The sequence below is a fragment of the Notechis scutatus genome, chromosome 1, assembly GCF_049901735.1.
Source record: "Notechis scutatus isolate UNSWTSFEM ecotype Mainland chromosome 1, rNotScu1.2, whole genome shotgun sequence".
NCBI classification, from domain to species: Eukaryota; Metazoa; Chordata; class Lepidosauria; order Squamata; family Elapidae; genus Notechis; species Notechis scutatus.
The window spans coordinates 14,271,793-14,294,471 of record NC_142009.1 but is presented as its reverse complement, the minus strand read 5'-3'; the positions used below and the strand labels follow the sequence as shown (position 1 = coordinate 14,294,471).

Sequence of the window (22,679 nt, the reverse complement as noted above, 5' to 3'; positions counted from 1 at the left end):
ACCTTAAATATCACATTTCGGTTCTTACTATGTTACAGAGCCCCTGATTATGACATCGAACAAGTAAACAAGCTAAATTCACTACTAAGATGGGCAACATCCTGCCCACACGCTTTTATCTTTCTTGGTGACTTCAATCTACCTCATATTAACTGGACCCTAAACGAATGTACAACTGAACCCATACATGCAACCTTCTACAATGCTGTACAAATCTGGGACTGGAACAACTAGAAACCAACAATACAAGGTTTAACAACTGCCTCGATCTCATCTTCTACAATAGTTTGAATTCAATTTACGGAATACAAATTCAAGAACCCTTTTCCAACACTGACCACAACATGATTGACTTTTGTCTCAACATACGTCCACACAAAAATCATCCCAAAAAAATCCCCAATTCTAACTTCAAAAAAGGCAACTATGATCTTACAATCAACGATCTCTCTTCCTTGATTTGCAATTTCTATTCACAGGATGCAATACTGTTGAAGACCATTACAACTTATTCTTATTAGTAATCAAAAGAGCTATCAAACTATATGTACCAATAACAACTCCCAAAACCAGGAAAAACAGATTACCCATAACAATAAGGACGTTTCAATCCAAAAAGAGATTACTTTGGCGAAAAAACAAATCTGGTCACGTTGCCAACTTCAAAAGCTGATACAAAAATCTATGCCACCAGATAAAAACTGAATGCACTAATTAGCACATTAAACAAGAGGAAAATCTTCTATGCACAAATTCCACCCGTGCTTTCTACGATTTTGTAAACAACAAACTAAACGAATCAAGGTCCATCCCACCCTTGAAAGGACCTAATGGCAAAGACTGCAATGATGACACCAACAAAGCAAACCTCTTTAACACATTCTTTGGCTGAGTATTTGTAAACAGCAATGGATCAAGCCCAGTACTTCCTGGTCGAACCACAGACAACTACAATGATCTAATACATATCGATTTTACAGAAGACATTGTTGAAAAAGCACTCCGCAATCTAAAACCATCTCTATCTATTGGACCGGATGGAATATTTGCCTACTTCTTAAAAAAGCTATCCACTGCCATAGCCAAACCTCTAAGCATAATCTTTGAAAAATCTTTCAGGACCAGCTCCTTGCCAAAACTATGGTCACAAGCCACGGTCATGCCCATCTTCAAAAAATCTTCAAAAAGGGAGACCCCAGCCTAGTTGAAAATTACAGACCAATCTCCTTACGCTGCGTCACCTGTAAAGTCATGGAATCAATTATTAACCAATCCATTATCCTCCACTTAGAGACAAACAACCTACTCTCTAATAAACAATTTGGTTTCAAAAAAAATAAAACTATCCTGCAATCTGCAACTCTTACACTGCAAAAACATATGGACTACACAACTCGATCAGAGCAAAGCAATAGACGCAATCTACATAGACGTCTGTAAAGCCTTTGATTCAGTGGTACACGACAAACTACTCCTAAAACTAAAATCTTATGGTATCTCTGGACAACTGCATAACTGAATAGAAGCATTCCTGTCAAACAGACAACAAATGGTCAAAATTGGGAGTGTCCTATCAAATTCTGTACCTGTCAATAGTGGTGTCCCCCAAGGCAGTGTTTTAGGACCAACTCTCTTCATACTCTACATAAATGACCTCTGTGATCATATTAAGAGCAACTGCATTCTCTTCACTGATGATGTAAAGCTATTCATGATGTAAAGCTATTCAACACCACAGACAATACTACTACTCTCCAAAAAGACCTTGACTATGTATCAGAATGGTCAATCAAATGGCAACCTCAAATCTCAACGAATAAATGCTCTATCCTACATATTGGCCAAAAAAAAGCAAAAAATAAAATATAGGCTGAATAGTCAAGACCTTGTTGATGATCCAAACTTTGTCAAGGATCTTGGAGTACTCATCTCAAATGACCAAAGTGCTAGAGCCCACTGTAACTACATAGCCAAAAAGGCATTAAGAGTTGTTAATCTAATCCTATGTAGCTTCTTCTCTGGTAATATCACACTACTAACTAGAGCATACAAAACATTTGCTAGACATTTGAATACAGCTCATCAGTTTGGAACCCATATCATGTATCTGATATTAACACAATTGAAAAAGTCCAGAAATATTTCACAAGAAGAATTCTCCGCTCCTCTACTCATTGTAGAATACCTTATGCCACCAGACTTGAAACTCTAGACCTAGAAAATCTAGAACTACGCCGCATCCGGTATGATCTAAATATAGTATATAAAACCATACATTGCAATGTCCTACCTGCAAATGAATACTTTAGCTTCAATCATAACAATACAAGAGCACACAATAGATACAAACTCAAGGTTAACCGCATCAAACTTGACTGCAGAAAATACGACTTCAGCAACAGTGGTCAATGTCTGAAATACTCTACCTGACTCTGTGGTTTCTTCCCCAAACCCCAAAAACTTTAACCTTAGACTGTCTACTATTGACCTCACCCCTTTCCTAAGACGCCTGTGCATAAGCACACCAATGGTTCCTACCGTCCCTGTCCTATTGTTTTTTATTTTTCTTATAAGTATCTATCTCATGTATTCAATACTATATTTATTCTTATACCTGCATCTTGTAAGCAATTGACAAATCAAATAAATACTAAATACTAAAAAAAAAAAAAAGCCCAGTGACAACCTTCAAGCTTGCAAGACTTCTGAGGTTTCTTGGAAGTCCAGAGAGGAAGGAAGCTTTCTAATTATATGCATATACTCGAATTCTCCACCCTTTCAAATCCATGCATATACACACAGTCCTCAATTTAGAACTATTCATGTTTTAGACACTGAAAAAAGTGAGGAATAGTTGTAAGTTATGGGCTACTTGTACCTCAATAGGCCGTGACAGTAGCTTTTCTCTTCCTAGTGGTAGGGTTTATCTTATTTATCTATTTATTTATTTTGATTTGTCAATCGCTTACAAGATAATACAGGGGTGGGATTCTACAGGTTCACACCTCTTCGCTAGAATTGGTTGTTAACATTTTAAGCAGTTCAGAGAACAGGTTGTTAGAAGAAATTACTGGCCTAATCCTGTAAGGAAGGCAGGAAGGAAACATTCTGGTGTTGCTTACAGAAACTGCCTCTCCGTTAACCCTTATTACATTCTTGGCAGGATTAGACTTCCTGTCTCTGGAACTTCTCTGGAGTTTTTTTTCCCTTCCTTTGCTGGTACTTTGCTTGTGTGGAGTGACCCATTCAAAGTTACAATGGCACTGAAAAAAAATGACTTATAACAATTTTTCACATTTATGACTATTGCAGCTTCCCCACAGTCACGAGAGGCCAGGTGAGGAGATGTGTGCCTCGATGTGAGTGATGTTGTTGAGTTGGCCACGCCCAGACAATCATATTACCACCAAGCCACACCCACCACCTAAGCCACGCCCACAGAACTGGTTGTTAAAAAAATTGAATCCCACCCCTGAGATAATAGAAATAAGAATAAACATTAGTATGAATACAGGAAATAGGTATGAATAATTGGGGACATAGGACAGGGATGGTAGGCACGATTATGCACTTATGCACGCCTCTTACAAACCTCTTAGGAATGGGGTGAGGTCAATAGCGGTTAGTTTGAGGGTAAAGGAGTGAGGGTTTGAGGATGTAACAATAGAGTCAGGCAGTGCATACAAGGCATTGACCACTCTGTTGCAAACGTACTTTCTGCAATCAAGTTCGGAGTGGTTTACATTAAGTCTGTATCTGTTGTGTCCTCTTGTATTGTTACCATTGAAGCTGAAGTAGTCATTGACTGGTAGAACATCGTAGCAGATAATTTTGTGTACTTTGCTTAAGTCCAACTGTACGCAGCATAGTTCTAAATTGTCCAAGCCCCAAATCTCAAGCCTAGTGGTGTAGGGTATTCTATTGCAAGCAGAGGAGTGTAGTACTCTTAATCTTAGCTGTGTCCAAGACAAAACAGAGGGTGTAGAGCAGTGTTTTAAGACCACACCTGGAATACTGTACCCAGTTTTGGTCACCACTTTATAAAAAAGATGTTGAGTGATTCGAGTCCCGGGGGTTAAAACATATGAAGAACTATCTGCTAAATGTTGGAAATACAACCAGGTCGCAGGCACCTATTACGATATGTGGTGGACATGCGATAAAGCAAGAAAATATTGGGAGAATATACATAAATGGCTGGAAACAATAACTGAACAAAATATTGAGTTTAAACCAGAAACGTACTGTTTACATTTAGGTTTTTAGGATTTTGACAAAGCAACCACATATTTAGTGTTACACATATTGACGGCAGCAAGGATTACATATGCTAAATACTGGAAAAATATGAATACTCCACCAGACGAGATTATAATTAGAAAAATTTGGGATTGTGCTGAAATGGATAGATTAACTTTAAAAATTAAAGATAAAGATGATTCAAAATACTTTCGGACATGGAATAAATTTTATGAATGGATGGAGAAAAGAGGTAGAAATTAGAGAAAGTAAGATTATGAAGGTTAATATATATATTGAAAGTAAAGAGGTAAATACACATAAATGTAGTAATTGATAAAAATGAAATTAAGAAGTAACCTAGATCAACTCTTTTGGTTATACTATTAGAACTGTTATTATACCATTACTATTGCGATTAGTTTGTATGTTGAGATTTATTACCAACGTATGTTGGTCCTGTTTTATTTGTAAATAATGCTCTGCCAATGCACCGTTATTCAAAAATGTCTATGAATGAAAATTTATAAAAATAATAATATAAAAAAGCATATGAAGAACGGTTGCAGGAATTGGGTATATCTAGTCTATTGAAAAGAAGGAATAGAAAGGCACACCAGCAGTGCTCCAATATTTGAGAGGCTGCCACAAAGAAGAGGGGGTCAACCTATTTTCCAAAGCACAAGAAGACAAGACAAGAAGCAACGGATGGAAATTAATCAAGAAGAGAAGCAATCAAGAACCAAGGAGAAATTTCCTAACAATCAATCTGTGGAACGACTTGCCTTCAGAAGTTGTGAAGTGCTCCATTACTTGAGGCTTTTAAGAAGCGACTGGACAGCCACTTGTTTGAAATTTATTTATTTATTTATTTTTATTTATTTATTTGATTTGCCAATTGTTTACAAGATAATAAGTATAAATGTATACATAGTTGTGAATACATGAAATGGTTACATATAAGAAAAATAAAAGAATAAGAGAAACAATAGGACAGGGACGGTAGGCACGTTGGTGCGCTTATGTTTGAACAGCGGGGTTGGACTACAAGGTCCCTTTCAACTGTTATTCTGTTCTGTTTTTCAAACTTGGTGACTGAAAGATGTATGGACTTCAACTCCCAAACTAAAGATGATGTTAAGTATGACTCAAAATCATACTGATTTTGAGCATATAGCTTGTCAAATGCCATTTTATGTCCTTCCTTTGAAATGTTAGGTCAGATAGCTCTGCAACCAGATAAAGGGTTTAGAACAAATTTATAGAGAAGAACAGTCTTTTTTTTTCCCCTTATCATTTACAAACATATTTCCTCTCTGTATATCCTACTTGCATCGTGCACAAAACTATGTGGTCGGGATTAGATTTTGGGAGGAAAATAAGAAAAAAAAAACCTGCCTCTGCCTATCAGCATCCATTGGTATTCATCTGACTAGTGTCCTGTCAGTGTGTGAGAGAGTTGAGGGCTGTTTGGAAACTGAAGCAGTATTTGCTATGTGAGCAAGGAGGAGACAGCAAGGAGCGTGGGCGTGGCTTAGCTTAACTGTTCTGTACTAAAGTTGCTTGGTGCCCTGAAACTGAAACTCCTCTCCTCTGCTTGTGTTTTGCATTTGGAACAGATTTCTTTTCAGGTGGGGAGAGGGAGTAGAACTCCTTAGCATCAGAGGGTGTTAATAATAATAATAATATACAAAACACTAATGCTCTGATGGTCATTTCTCAAAATCCTTTCTTAGTGAGCACCTAGAAGCCAAGAGGAACATACGTGCCAAATTGCAAGTTTGTAGGCTTTAAGGTTCTGGAGATTTTGTGATGATGCGTGAGTGGTATTTCGCTTTTAAATATATATAAATATATATCTTGCCACCTCACTTTGATCCTGAATCCAATGGCTCAGTGTTATTTACCAAGCTAAAGGAGTCACTTAGGTCCTCATCTTCTCCAATCTGCTGATTTTTCTTGGTGAGATTTTTACCATTACAGGAAAAATGTGATGATGGCGCCATGTTCAAGGAAGAAGGTGCAGAAATATGCAGAGCATATTTGCCCAACTTTTCCCAAACAGTTTATTTTTGTGTGTGGAAGAAATAACCTGAGGCAGCTATTCAAATTCGCATCCCTTTTGATAATGACTCATGGTCAAATTCATTTATTCTTGGGATGCAATTATTTAGCCTTAAACCAAGATAAACTAGATCATCGGAACAACCCCCTTCAATTAGAAATAAATACATCACTAAGGTGCAACAGTTAGGTATATAGTGTCAAGCTTGAAGCACACTTATGCTGTTGCAAACTATTAACACTTCTCAACTTGCCAAAGAGCCGGGGGTGGTGGTGGCAGGGTGAAGGTCCCAGACCTTGAAGAAGAGCCATGAGAACCAAGGACACATTGGCAGGTGCTTGCCAAAACCAGAGACTTCTTCTCATAACAATACAATGGCACTCAATTGGACAATGTGACCTGCACTAATAGGGGGAGGGGGAAATCCATATTGTAACTCTGTGAGTTTGTGCAGGAATTAGGTAGAGCTGGTTTTGCCTTCATCGGTGCCGAAATGATGTACTCAATAAAGTCTTGCATTCGGACACCTGAGGATTTCAAAAGGGCTTGCTTTACTTGGTGTCACCAAGCTTGGTTCATCGGTTGGAACGTTGACATATTGATTGAAGAGAGTGTCAGGATATCCACAGTTTGAACCTCTAATAAAAGCGATCCTTGGCCCCATTTACAGTGCTTTACAGCCCTCTCTAAGCGGTTTACAGAGTCAGCATATTGCCTCCAACAATCTGGATCCTCATTTTACCCACCTCGGAAGGATGGACGGCGGAGTCAACCTTGAATCTGGTGGGATTTGAACTGCCAAATTGCAGGCAGCCAGCAGTCAGCAGAAGTAACCTGCAGTACTGCACTCTAACCGCTCTGCCACCGAGGCTCAGCTTTATTAGAGATCACGTTTATATTGCAGCATTGCATAGCCACAACTGAGAATTGTGCGCCAAAATCCCTGAGTTCTACTTTCCCCCTGCTTTACTGTCTCTCATTGTCCCTCCCAGTGCAATCAATCCAGTTCATGCAAGATGTTTTCATAATGGTCAGTCCAAGCACAGGTTGGAATGCAACTCCTTCCTTCTTCCAGCTGGGTGACCTTGAGGCCAAGTCTTAAACAAGTACAGTTTCTACTTTCTATTACCCAAGCATTCCACCCTTTCATTCCTCTTCCCCACAGTTCATGGCAGTCTGTCACTGCATAGCAGTGAAACACAGCAAGCATAGTAGAGAGCCAGTTTTGTGCACTGGTTCAGGTATTGGTCTGGGAACTAGGACTGTGAGTTCTAATTCCACCTTAAGCATGAAAGCAGGCTGGATAAATTTGGGCTAGTCACTCTCTCTCAGCCCAACTCACCTCATAGAATTGTTGCTGTGGGGAAAATAGACGGAGGAAGGAGTATTAGGTACATTCATCAGTTACTTATAAAGTAATAAAGGTGGGATTAAAAAATATAACTTATAAATATCTAATATTGAACAATCCTCCTGTCAGAAGAAATGGGGATTTCTGTCTTGCAGAAGAACATTTAATAACTGAAATGACAAGTTCCAATTGAGTTCATCTGAAATATTTCCTCCTCCTTCCGCTTGTTTCCAAATGCAATGAATTCTACATTGTGGTCAGAAAACTGCTCAGCTCCATTAGTTTATTTTAACACTGTTCCAGCATAAATTAACTGCACATTTATTTTGGCTCAAAACAACTGTCATTATGGAAAGCAACTTATTCCATTACAATCCCTTCCCACTACCACCCTCTAAATTTGGAATAACTGCAGTAAAAGTGTCACTAGTAAGGAAGCTCCAATATACACCTATAAACAGAGCACTGTTATTAATAGAAAGGTCAACTTGGCTAACAATAGGTTACTCCAGAAGGCACACAACAGAGAGTTGTCAAGAATAATTGAACAGTTTCACATACTGTACATTAAAGTATCCATAGATATGAACGGGAAAATTTTGGATTGATATCAATCTGGTCCATTTTGGCTGCTTTCCAAACAAGCATTTCCTCCCATTCTTAGTGTAAAATAACCAGATCCAAGAAAGAAAGAAAAAACTTAGAAGGGAATATTTGTAGTTCATAATTCAGCTGTGGAGTCCTTGGGGCTCTCTAAACTTGTTTGTTTGCTTGCAGATGTTTCGTTGCCAGGCTAGGTAACATCATCAGTGCTTCCTGTTTATATTCAGGAGTTTGCAAGCAGTCAAGCAGAAAATAAAAGCTTAATCAGAGAAACACCAAGGGGGAAACCACACTACCACCAACACCAACAGGGCAAACTATTATACACTGCTCAAAAAATTAAAGGGAACACAAAAATAAGACATCCTAGATCTGAATGAATGAAATATTCTCATTAAATACTTTGTTCATTACATAGTTGAATGTGCTGACAACACAATCACACAAAAATTATCAATGGAAATCAAATTTAGCAACCCATGGAGGTCTGGATTTGGAGTTACACTCAAAATTAAAGTGGAAAAAAAAACACTACAGGCTGATCCAACTTTGATGTAATGTCCTTAAAACAAGTCAAAATGAGGCTCAGTAGTGTGTGTGGCCTCCACGTGCCTGTCTGACCTCCCTACAATGCCTGGGCATGCTCCCGATGAGGTGGTGGATGGTCTCCTGAGGGATCTCCTCCCACACCTGGACTAAAGCATCCCTCAGCTCCTGGACAGTCTGTGGTGCAACGTGGCATTGGTGGATGGAGACATGATGTCCCAGATGTGCTCAATTGGATTCAGGTCTGGGGAACAGGCGGGCCAGTCCATAGCATCAATGCCTTCGTCTTGCAGGAACTGCTGACACACTCCAGCCACATGAGGTCTAGCATTGTCATGCATTAGGAGGAACCCAGGGCCAACCGCACCAGCATATGGTCTCATGAGGGGTCTGAGGATCTCATCTCAGTACCTAATGGCAGTCAGGCTACCTCTGACGAGCACATGGAGGGCTGTGAGGCCCCCTAAAGAAATGCCATTACTGACCCACTGCCAAACCGGTCATGCTGGATGATGTTGCAGGCAGAACAACGTTCTCCATGGCGTCTCCGGAACCTGTCACATCTGTCACATGTGCTCAGTGTGAACCTTTCATATGTGAAGAGCACAGGGCACCAGTGGCGAATTTGCCAATCTTGGTGTTCCCTGGCAAATGCCAAACGTCCTGCACGGTGTTGGGCTGTAAGCACAACCCCCACCTGCGGACGTCGGGCCCTCATACCACCCTCATGGAGTCTGTTTCTGACTGTTTGAGCAGCCACATGCACATTTGTGGCCCGCTGGAGGTCATTTTGCAGAGCTCTGGCAGTGCTCCTCCTGTCCCTCCTTGCACAAAGGCAGAGGTAGCGGTCCTGATGCTGGGTTGTTGCCCTCCTACGGCCTCCTCCACATCTCCTGATGTACTGGCGTGTCTCCTGGTAGCGCCTCCATGATCTGGACACTATGCTGACAGACACAGCAAACCTTCTTGCCACAGCTCGCACTGATGTGCCATCCTGGATGAGCTGCACTACCTGAGCCACTTGTGTGGATTGTAGACTCTGTCTCATGCTACCACTAGAGTGAAAGCACCGCCAGCATTCAAAAGTGACCAAACCATCAGCCAGAAAGCATAGGAACTGAGAAGTGTTCTGTGGTCACCACCTGCAAAACCACTCCTTTATTGGGGATGTCTTGCTAACTGCCTATGCTTTCCACCTGTTGTCTATTCCATTTGCACAACAGCATGTGAAATTGATTGTCAATCAGGGTTGCTCCCTAAGTGGACAGTTTGATTTCACAGAAGTGTGATTGACTTGGAGATACATTGTGTTGTTTAAGTGTTCCCTTTATTTTTTTGAGCAGTGTATATTACTCAGGAGCAAACACCACACTCATTAGCACTGATTATGTTACCTGATCAGGTAACTAAATATCTGTAGGTGAACAACCAAGCTCAGAGAGCATCAAGGAATTCACAAGAGGGAAAAACACTGAAATGTTCATAGACAATGGGGATTTTAATCTTGCATTTTATTTCTTAAAAGAACCAAAGATCCCTCCATCTTTTCTCTTCTTTAAGACTAAACAGGTTCATGTGCCACCTGTGAGGTTGTTTGGTCACATGATCAATCCAGGAAACTCTACAAAGGCAGAGAGGCCTTGGAGAAGAATCCTACAGTCCATGCTGTGAATGAATGAGGCATTTCATTATTCAAAGAAAGTAAATAGTGAGATTCGGGCTAAGCTGAACATTTTTAAAACGCTAGAGAGATTCTAGTCTATGGAATTCCTGTTGCTCTCTGGACTTGTTTGCTTGAAGACATTTTGTTATCTGATTAGAGTAATATCTTCAGTGCTGAATAACACTGAAGATGTTATTTAGTTGGATAACAAAACCTATTTCCTGTTGACCAGGAAGGGAGACAACGATTGGCCATTATTTTTTTATCATTTTGATCACATTTAACCTATATACATTTTTACATCACATTCAGAATCACCATGTTGAGGAATGACAACATTTTGATAATCCAGCGTGTTTCTACAAACTGGCATTGACAAAAGGCTTCCCCCATATATTGCAGAGTTGCTTTTCTGCGATTCTTCCAACAGAAATTGCGATGACTTATTTTACTTTGTTTTTAACACGAGTGATGTATCACCCAAACTTGTTTTAATGACTGGTCAATAAAAGCAGTGGGAAATGGCTGTCAAGGGAGGTCACTAAAGGCACAAGGGATCGATTTGTTTTTCCTCGTATTAAATGTCTAGATCCCTGTTTCACAACCTCAGCAACTTTAAGATGTGTGGACTTCAACTCCCAACATGCTGGCTAGAGAATTCTGGAACTTAAAAGTCTGCACATGTTAAAGTTGCTGGGATTGGGAGACACTGATCTAGATAAAAGTCTGCAGAGATTCTCTGTCATCCAGGTCATGGTTGTCCCAAAGATGCTTTTTTAGGAGACAACTGGACTTGTTTGTTCTTAAAGAAAAAGCTAACACTTTAAATTAAACACAGAGGCAATTTCTCCATATATTTTGGACTATTCCCATAATACGTAAGCTATCATTCCTATCTTAAAATCTCCAGGAAGGGTCACCATGCCCAGCCTCTCAGCCTATGCCAGCTTCACTTCAATTCTGGGAGATGAAGTCCACACATCTTAAAAGTTTCCAAGGTTAAGAAATGGTGGTCTGTGTGACAACTGCAAAAGACTAAAGGCCCTGTACATTTCTGTAAGTACCAACAAGGTTTGACAATGTTAGTCCCACTGAGGATCTGATGATGTCCATTCAGGTTTTCTATTCCCAGAATAAATAAAAGCTGTTTCTGGAATTGTGTAGGTTTTTTTTTAATAAGTGAAAGTAACATCAATGCATTTTTCATCATCCTAGCCTTAAAGAACGCTTCATTTAAAACCTGGAAAAAATATGAATCACCCAAAGTTGGACAGCGTGGGTGGCAGGAAAAACAACAGAAAGCTATACTTCCTGACTTTATCATCACACCATGAATCTAGCATCATTTTGTTATGCAAGAGTTACACATTAAACAGAAACAAGATTTCAGAGAGGCACCAAACTTTCCCCCTTGCATGTTGAGTGACAACTGACAGCTCACACCTAGCATGAATGAGGCTTAGAACAATTAATTGGTGGAACAAGTTGCCTTCAGAAGTTGTGGGTGTTCCAACACTGGAAGTTTTGAAGAAGAGACTGGACAACCATTTGTCTGAAATGATAACAGTGTTTCCTCCCTGAGTAGGGAGGTTGAACTAGAAGACCTCTAAGTTCCCTTCCAACTCTACTATTCTGTGGTATAGAAGTATTCTGCACATACTCAGAAGAATTCTCTACATCAGTCTTTCTCAATCTTGGCAAGTATGGACTTCAATTCCCTAAAAAGGGTCAAAGAAGCCCTCTCCAGAGGAGGAGGGATAGGACACCACCTATCTCCAGTCCACAACACAGTCCTTTCAACAGTTCCAACAAGGCTCCACAGCCATTTGCACTACTCAGGTGATCCTGATGAACCTCCAGGTGGCCTCAACGACTCGCTAAAAGAATGCAAATGACCAGCTGTATACATCCTTCCATTCCCCACCAATCCATCAGAGCTGAACATGCTTGTTGGATGAGAAGCCAAATATCGTCAAAGGAAAAACAAAAAAAGTCCAGTTGTCTCTTGAAAAAAAAAGCACCTTTAGGACAACTGTGAGCTGGATGACTGAGAATCTCCATAGACATTCAATTCCCAGAATTCCCCAGCCAGCATGCTGTCTAGAGAATGGTCAGATAATGAGGGCATAGCCTGCAGCTGCATAATGGGTAAAGAAAGAGACTCAGAAATGAGCCTCCCTAACTTTTCAGGCTGTAAAGGAGACAGTGGGAGATCTGTACTTTCAGACTTAACCTTAGAGTTAGCTCATCTAGTCATGTTTCTTGTCTGTTTTACTTGGGAACACCGGCATCGATGTTGCAAGTCCAAATCTCCCATTTGGTTAGAGCAGAGCTAAATTAGCCCTCATATCCCATCCCAGAATATTGCAGGATTTGCTACACAGCTTTTAGTTGCTTTAGTTTTATCTTGATTGAACATTTTAATGTTCTTATACATTTTGGCGCCTTCAAGTTACAGGTTGTCCTCGACTTACAACCACAACCGGGGGCCAGAATTTTGGCTGCAAGTCATTGCCGTCATAAGTTGAGGCACCACATGACTGGACTCAGTTTTACCACTGGTTTTTACCATGTCATAAAAAGTCACCGTGGTTCTTAAGCCAATCCCCTGGTCATTCAGCAAATCCATTCTTCCGAACGGGCAGGTTTTTGCCAGAAATTGGTAAAAAAATAAAATAAAATTGCAAACTGCAGTTACATGTCTGTAGGATGCTACAACTAATCATAAATGTGAGCCAAGTGTCCAAAATATAATCACGTGACTATAGGGAGGAGGTAAGCAATTGTAACTTCAAGGATGGATCATAAGTAGCTTTTGAAAAAGTCTATCTTAACTTAGTATAACTAAGTATACTGTAAAATCCCATTCCCTCCCCACTCCACTAACCTGCTTTCCAGCTCCGTTCTCCTGTGAAGGGCAACAAAAGGAGACCCAGCCAATCAGCTGGGACTCGGGAGGCAGAGAATAGATGGGGGCGGGGCCAGTCAGAGGTGGTATTTGCCGGTTCTCCAAACTACTCAAAATTTCCGCTACTGGTTCTCCAGAACTGGTCAGAACCTGCTGAACACCACCTCTGGGTAGCAGTCGTAACTTCAAGGATAGCTTTTTTAAAGGTCTATCTTAACTTTGGCTGAGTCACAAATGACTCAGTTGTGAGCCAAGGACTGCCTGTAATCTTGACCCCTAATGATTACATGGAGAGGTTTCTGTAGCTTTCTAGGCAGAATGTGATTTTTCCCATCATTTCTTCCCAGCTGGCTTTGTGTCTAAGAGAGGGCTAGAACTCCAACCTCCCAGTTGCTAGAACTCCCAACCTCCCAGTTGCTAACCTGGTACCTTTAATCACTGCACCAAGCTGGCACTCCTGACTGAGCATGACTGAGGCATACATAATGCTTTAACAATGGGCAAAGAAACCAAATGCCCATCTTTAAACGACCAGGTCTTTTTCTTCTTAAGAAAAATCAGATTACAGTGGCGGTCAAAAATTTAGCTTTTATCTGATGGGCAGGAGCAATATTTATTTCATTTTAATGTATTTTATGAACATCAGAAAGGGAAAGATACAAGTGAACAAAATTAGAAGAGTTTTGCAGGAAGCTCTGCAGGTTGCCAGGATTTAAAAAAGAGTGGAAGGCTAAATACAGGTAGTCCTCGACTTATGACCACAATTGAGCCCAAAACTTATGTGGTTAAGTGAGACACTTGTTAAATGGGTCTTGCCCCATTACTGGAGCTGATAAGTTAGTAAGCCAGTTGACAGTTGTTTCGTGAATCTGGCTTCACAACAGGGGAATCACCTTGGGATACAACAACAGTCATACATATGAACCAGTTCCCAAGCATCCAAATTTTGATCCCTACGATCGTAGGGATGCTGCAAAGGTCGTATCTTTGAAAAATGGTCACATTTTTTCAGTGCTCTTGTAACTTTGAACGGTCACTAAATGAACGGCTGTAAGTCAAGGATTACCTGTAATCCACTCTCTCTCTGGTCCCAGTGACTGACCCAAATTCAACCTCGCATCATTATTCTGGGAGTCCAATCCCTTGTTCAAGCAAGAGACCCTACACCATGCCAGACAAGTCGGTGTTCAGTCTCTCCTTAAAAGCCTCCAGTGATGGAACTCCCACAGTTTCTAAAGGCAAGCAGTTCCGCTGGTTAATTGTTCTCACTGTCAGGAAATTTCTCCTGAGTTCTAGGTTGGGATCTCTCTCTAACCAGCTTCCAATCATTGCTTCTTGTCCTGCCTTGAGGTGCGTTGGAGAATAGCTTGATCCCCTCTTCTTTGTGACATCCCCTCAAATTTCGGAACACTGCTATCATGTCTCCCCTGGTCCTTCTTTTCATTAAGACTAGACATACCCAGTTCCTGCAACCGTTCTTCATACGCATTAGCCTCCAGCCTCCCAATCATCTTTATTGCTCTTTCCTGCACTTTTTCCAGAATTTCTATATTTTTATAATATGGTGACAAACTGGATGCAGTATTCCAGATACGATCTTAAAACACTGCTCTACACGATTACCTACTGCTTACTTACCTGTTTGGCAAATCACATGCTCCCTTTGACTCTTGACACAGGGACATTGGGTTTATTGCAAATACATTTTGAGTCACATTTTGTATATTTACTTATTATTCTCTCCTTATCTTCCTGCTTGAATCTATACCTGCACCGATCCCTATCCCATACATGCACATCAAATCGGGCCACCTTTTTCTATGCAATTTCCCCAACATATCTTTGTACACAAAGTTTCCTAATATACACTTTGCTTGGCATGCTGTTTCTTCATAACTGTTTTTTGTTCATGCATCTATCACCCGGCTTCCTTCCTCCCCCACCCACCCCCTCCCAGGAAAGGATGTGTGCCTACTACCCCTTTCTCAAGCACATGTTGTTTTGTATAAAAAGTTTTGAGGACATCCTGTATATTTCCACCACCCGTGCTATGACTCAGACTGTACTGGTGGACTGTATCTTTCTGTTCTAAAGGAAATAGGCAATTATTGCTCTTAACATCCTTAATGTCCTAGAGCCTTTAGAAAGAATAGTTATTGGTGGACCTACGTCCTCTTGGGAAACCCAATTTGATTTCAATTTGTCTTGGGTAATAACAGCCTCTCAGTTTAATGACCTAAGTGGCTTTGTTTCCTTCTTCTGAGGATCAAAAGCTAACATTCAGCTGCATGAACAGGCAAGCCTTGATGACTTAAAGGGCACCCAATAGATACTGAAGTGGCATAGGGCAATCAGGGGCTATGGAGAATATGTGGAGCAGGACAGTGGAAGGAAGGCAGATACCCCCATGGAAATGCAAGAAATTGCAAGGATGCCCAAGGAGATGGTGAAAAGCAGTAAATAAACATGGTACTGTAGAGAAACTATATCAAACTGAACCTGCACTGGTCATGGGTACTACCATCAAGAACAATTTGAGATTTCTATATTCATCATAGTCAGGGTTTCAGTGGAAAAGGGAGGTTTGGTGAAGGAAAGATATTCTTGGAATTACTTTCAAAAACATTGCTGTTACCCTGGAGAAATAAAGAGACTGACTGAAGTGGAAGGGAAGAATTCCTTCCTTCCTTCCTCCCTTCTAAAGTAGAACTCTAGGCTTGCTTCCTGCAGTCTTACAACAATCCATTGTGAGTCAATCACAACATTTGAAGATTATGGTGTGAAAAATATGCTCTAGCACAAGATTTAAACTCTGCGTTTACAGAAATAAACTTGAGCTTTGATGTGTGTGTGTGTATTTCGGTATACTTATGACCATCTGTGCTCTATTGTCTTTTATATCAACATTAAAAAGGGGAAGGAAGACCACTGAAGAATTCTTATCAAATTTAAGGAAAACTGAGCTTTTAAAATAATAATAATAATACTCTCACTTTGGATCTTCCTGGAACTGTTTGGGAAATACTTCCTGGCAAGCCAATAGGATTTTCAGAGATGAAGGAATAAGTTTCTCTCCCGAAGAGAGAACCCCTAGAAAAAAAAGCTTTGCATAACACCAATTTCAGAGAAGCAGCTCTCTTCAGCGTGAGAGGACACTGTTTCCAATACATCTTTGAAAAAGGCCTGAGAGTTGAAAGCACCCAAAATGCCAGCAGACATTCCCCTCCAGCAATCGAGCCCCCAAAGCGAAAGACGCTATTTATAAAGTCTTGGAAAATATATCTTGGCATTAAGAAGGACGCTTGGAAGAGAAAGCGGATTCTACCTGATGTTTTGTTTGTTTTTTCCCCTCGGAAACCTGACCAGACAAACCTCCTCTTTGGGCAATAGACCCAGATACAAATTGGTCCTTCCAAACGCCTCCCTTGGTGTCCTACATACGAGAGATGAAACCCATCTCCTTCTTGAGCAGAGGGTTGGACTAGAAGACCTCCAAGGGTCCCTCTTCCAGATCTATTCTGATCCTGATCCACTAACGACCCAACCTCTTCGTGAGACCGCCGCGTCCGTCTCCTCTCCCCTCACATTTGGAATGAGCCCCCGATGGTTTTTATCCTTCCGTGAGAGATGCTGCCTCCTGTATTAAATAAAAAATAAAAAGACACGCAATCCCTCAAGGCTGGGGTGGGGGGGGAGGGGGGAGAGAAAAGAAATCTGTTGGCGAAGGAAGCCCGGAAAAGTTCTCCGGTCCCGAGTCAAGCAGTGGAGGCTATAGGAACGTGCCAAGCTTTCCCCCATGTGCCAGGAAGAAAGGAAGGAGGAAAAAGACTCACCTCTGGAAAACAATATTCCAAACTCCGATTCTGCAAGCGAGAAAAGTCCCTGGCAAAGCAGGCAGCCTCAAACTGGAACTCAACGTCGGGGGGGAAAAAACAACAGCAGATCTTTCGGAGGTGCCCTTGACTTAATCCTTCTTCTGCCAGTCCGGTGGAAGCCCGCAGAAGCTGTAATCCACCCGCATCTCCGCTCCGGCGGCTCTGGCTGGGTCTCGAAACTCAGCCTTTGAATACCTTCAGCTGTTTATATCAGTAACTAACCGAGCCTTAAGAGCGAGCAGACTCGGTTGTGCACATGCTCAGTGGGCACCCAGCTTTTGTTCCTGCACTAGCTGAAAGCTCTCCGGGGTCCTAAGTGACTCACTCGACCACGGTTTCCCAAAACGACAAGACGGGATGCGAAAATATCAGCCGCGTCGCTTCGGGAGCTTGTGCTTTTTTTCTTTTTTTTTGGCGATCTTGTCTGCGGAGGCTGCAGGGTAAAGAAGAGCGACCCCGTGGGAGCAGCCCTGGGAGACTGATCGGATGCCATATCAACTGGGAAGACCTCCTCCTCCTCTTTTTAAAAAACAACACAATTTCACCGCCGTCGTTCTATACAGCTCTGGATGAATTCCTTCAAACAAGTCCAAACAAACAGCTACAGGAGCTGTTGTGCCTATGCGCCCCTGCTTTGCTTAACCTCCAACTCAAATAGAGCAGAAGAAGCACATATCTAAATATTTCATTACTTGAAACCATTTGTAGGGTAGAGAAGGGTGGGTAGGTAGGTAGGTAGGTAAGAGAGAGGAAGGATGGATGGGAGGCAGGAAGGAAGGAAGGAAGGAAAGAAGGATACAGGAGGAAGGGTAGGGAGGGGAAGGAAGAGTACAGAGGGGAAGGAAAGGGGGAGGGGAAGGGAAGGGGAAGGAAGGATACAGGAAGGGAAGAGAAAGGAAGGAAGGGAGGAAAGAAGGAAGAGGGAAGGGAAGGGAAGGAATGGGAGGGAGGGGAAGGAAAGGAAGGAAGGTTAAAGAGGAGAAGGGAAGGGAAGGGAAGGGAAGGGAAGGGAAGGAAGGAAGGAAGGAAGGAAGGAAGGAAGGAAGGAAGGAAGGAAGGAAGGAAGGAAGGAAGGAAGGAAGGAAGGAAGGAAAGACCCTGCTGTGTTAAGTTCTAAAAGTTTTATTTGATCCATGAATTGACATTAAACTAAAAGTGATTTCTTTATTTCAAAAAGTGGGAGGATAAGGGGTGAAGATTTGTTGAAAGGTACTTTAACTGGTATGGCAAACTAATTTCTCTAATGTTTAGAGAAGAAGAGGGATGCGTACAGCAGAATGAAAAACCCAATTATGGGCTTTTTTTCTAGAGAAATAGTGGGTTTGCCAATGTTTTTTTTTTTTAAGTGCCAAAATCTATACCCTTCAGAAATCCCAACTTAATGCACAATTCAAAATATACACACAGAACATGTTCATCTGGGAGAGAGATAAATGGATGGACAGATGGACAGACATGAATACATAAAGTATGCACCAATGTGGTTTATTGTGGGAAAATGTGGGGGAAAATGGGGTGGCTGCTGGAAAGTTATGCAAAGATTGTATGCTAATATACATGTGATTGCTTCTTTTCTCCCCCCCCCCTCTCCTCCCCCAAAATTGGTACGCAGCAGGCAGAAACACATTGTGGTGAACCAAATGAAGAACTCAAAATGAACTGACAGTATTGTCTGTTGCTCAATAGGAGGAGTAAATTGCAGTTTCTGGTGTGATAAGAGAAAAGCTTTCTTAATAAAAAGTGTTGGGTGAGGAAATGTATCCGTTTCACTTCTTCCCACTTTCATAGTCTTTTAATCTCAAATTCTTTCTGTCTTGTTTATGAAGAAACATGGGAGGGATAAACACGTTGCTTTTAAGGAAAACCAATAAATAAATAAACCTTTACACTCTTAGCCAACTGCACTAACTGAACATAATAGCTGAGTTCTTAAGATCCCAGTGTTTTAAAGGGGAGAGCACTCAGTGAGAAATGACCACCAATCTAATTCAGACTTTTAAGCATGGTTGATTACCCCAGCATTCAAAGATTCATTTAAAAGCTAAGCTGGAACTGGGCAGCTTTTCCTCTATGTCAGCCACAATGATCGGGTTAGAAATACCATGTTAGGGGGGGAAAAGTGAGATAATAACAGAATAATTTCTGATGCTAAGGGAGTCACTTGTTAAGTGAATTTGGCCCCATTTTACATCCTTTCTTACCATGCTTGTTAAGTGAATCACTCAGTGATGGGATTCAAATTTTTTTTACTACCGATTCTGTGGGCATGGCTTGGTGGGTATGGCTTGGTGGGCGTGGCAGGGGAGGGATAGTGTAACATCCCATTCCCTCCTCACCCTACTAACCTGCTTTCCAGCTCCGTTCTCCTGTGCAGGGCAACCAAAGAAGACCCAGCCGATCAGCTGGGACTTGGGAGGCAGAGAATAGATGGGGGTGGAGCCAGTCAGAGGTGGCGTATGCTGGTTCTCCAAACTACTCAAAATTTCTGCTACCGGTTCTCCAGAACTGGTCAGAACCTGCTGAATGCTACCTCTGATTTTACCCATCCCTATATTCTGAGCAAAAGGAGGCTATGGAACATGTGCCCCCATGTACCAAAGCCCCTTTTAATCATCCTTTTAATTCCACCCGTGCTTTTTACAATTTTGTAAACAACAAACTAAAAGACTCAAGGTCCATCCCACCCCTGATAGGACCTGATGGTAAAGACTGCAACGACGACACCATTAAAGCCAACATCTTTAACACATTCTTCGGCTCAGTATTTGTAAACAGCAATGGATCATGCCCAGTATTTCCTAGCCGTACCACAGATAACAACAATGATCTAATACATATCGATTTTACAGAAGACAATGTTGAAAAAGCACTACGCAATCTAAAACCATCTCTATCTATTGGACCGGATGGAATATGTGCCTACTTCTTAAAAAAGCTATCCACTGCCATAGCCAAACCTCTAAGCATAATCTTTGAAAAATCTTTCAGGACCAGCTCCTTGCCTAACCTATGGTCACAAGCCACAGTCATCCCCATCTTCAAAAAGGGAGACCCAAGCCTAGTTGAAAATTACAGACCAATCTCCTTATGCTGCATCACCTGTAAAGTCATGGAATCAATTATTAACCAATCCATCATCCTTCACTTAGAGACAAACAACCTACTCTTCAATAAACAATTTGGTTTCAGAAAAAAACTATCCTGTAATCTGCAACTCTTACACTGCAAAAACATATGGACGACACAACTCGACCAGGGCAAAGCAATAGACGCAATCTACATAGACTTCTGTAAAGCCTTTGATTCAGTGGTACACGACAAACTACTCCTAAAAATAAAATCCTATGGTATCTCTGGACAACTGCAATAACTGGATAGAAGCATTCCTGGCAAACAGACAACAAATGGTCAAAATTGGGAGCGTCCTATCAAATTCTGTACCTGTCAATAGTGGTGTCCCCAAGGCAGTGTTCTAGGACCAACTCTCTTCATACTCTACATAAATGACCTCTGTGATCATATTAAGAGCAATTGCGTTCTCTTCGCTGATGATGTAAAGCTGTTCAATACCACAGACAATACTGCTACCCTACAAAAAGATCTTGACTATGTATCAGAATGGTCAAACAAATGGCAACTTCAAATCTCAACAAATAAATGCTCTGTCTTACATATTGGCAAAAAAAATCAGAAAATAAAATACAAGCTGAATAGTCAAGATCTTGTTGATGACCCAAGCTCTGTAAAGGACCTTGGAATACTCACCTCTAATGATCTAAGTGGTAGAGCCCACTGCAACTACATAGCCAAAAAGGCATTAAGAGTTGTTAACCTAATCCTACGTAGCTTTTTCTCTGGTAATATCACACTACTAACCAGAGCATACAAAACATTTGCTAGCACAATACTCGAATACAGTTCATCAGTCTGGAACCCACATTACGTATCTGATATTAGCACAATTGAGAAACTCCTCTACTCGTTGTAGAATACCTTATGCCACCAGACTTGAAATTCTAGAACTAGAAAACCTTGAATTACGCCGTCTTCGGTCTGATTTAAGCATGGTATATAAAATCATACATTGCAATGTCCTACCTGTCAATGAATACTTCAGCTTCAACCATAACAACACAAGAGCACACAATAGATACAAACTCAAAGTTAACCGCACCAAACTTGATTGCAGGAAATACGACTTCAGCAATAGAGTGGTCAATGTCTGGAATACTCTACCCGACTCTGTAGTTTCTTCCCCAAACCCCAAAAACTTTAACCTTAGACTGTCTACTATTGACCTCACCCCTTTCCTAAGAGGTCTGTAGGGGGCGTGCATAAGCGCACCAACATGCCTACCGTCCCTGTCCTATTGTTTCTCTTATTCTTCTTTTATTTTTCTTATATGTACCCATTTCATGTATTCACAACTATGTATACACTTATACTTATTATCTTGTAAACAATTGGCACATCAAATAAATAAATAAATAAATAAATAAATAAATAAATAAATAAAATAAATATAAAAATAAAATAAAATAAATCTTGGATCAAAGTTACATACCACCATTAATGTTTTGCTACCATTGGACATGCTTTGAACAAATGCAGAGATGGAAGATTCATTAATTCAAAGGGCTCCTTTGAAACTCAGCATAGTTGTACCGATCACTGTTCTGTATTCCTGTGGTTTCTTGTGTATAGCAAGAACAGAAAATATTAAATGGACTAAATCTTTCAAGACCACCAATTTATTTTTTTAAAGGTTTCAGCTCAAAAGATCTTTTGTCATCTTAAGAGATTTCAGAACTCAACTCACCAGGAACGCTAAACATTCAAATGGTCCTGTCAATATTGCTTTCTTCCGTATTTTGTTTTTAAAGTTATTTTTACATCTTTTCTAATATTAGTTCTTTTTTTTAAAAAAAATGTGATCAAACATACATTTCTTAGTTAGCATTGCCTCCAAATGAATGTGGGTTTCCTGTTTCAGAACTCTTCATTATCGAGACTTCTGGGAATTGAGATACACAAATGTTAGGGTTATTTGAGTTAGGGAAGGCTAAAGTGGCCTAGTGGTTAAGACACTGGGCCTGAGGACCAGAAGGTGGGCAGTTCAAGACCCAAGCATGTTGTGATGGGGTGAGCTTCTGTCCTTGGCCCAGCTCCTGCCAACCTAGCAGTTCAGAAACATGCAAATGTGAGTAGATAAGTAAGTACTTTGGTGGGAAAATAACAGCATTTCGTATGCCTCGGCGAATAGTTGCATTGGCCACATGACCCTGAAGCATCTTTTGACAATGCTAGTTCCCTCACCTGGGAAATAGTGATGAGCATCGCCCCCTAGAGTTGGACATGACTGCACAGAGGAAATCTTCACCTTTTTCAAATGAGAAATTGGAGAGATTGAAGAAAATCTTGTTTGGACC

General features: G+C 40.9%; 1 protein-coding gene across 4 annotated transcripts in view; it reads right to left on the bottom strand.

Moving 5' to 3' along the window:
- The window catches only part of WSCD1 (WSC domain sialate O sulfotransferase 1), a 65,822-nt gene extending 48,052 nt beyond the window's left edge, over positions 1-17,770 (bottom strand). The window contains exons 1-2 of one of the 4 annotated variants that reach the window (XM_087957307.1): positions 17,209-17,480; positions 16,921-17,012 (exon numbers count right to left, since the gene is read on the bottom strand). The gene's annotated coding sequence lies outside the window, so the exon portion shown is untranslated. Of the gene's footprint in view, positions 1-16,368; positions 16,466-16,920; positions 17,013-17,208 lie in introns of all 4 variants that reach the window. The other 3 variants (XM_087957303.1, XM_087957294.1, XM_087957310.1) reach the window with 3 other exon arrangements.
- Positions 17,771-22,679: the final 4,909 nt, after the last annotated feature.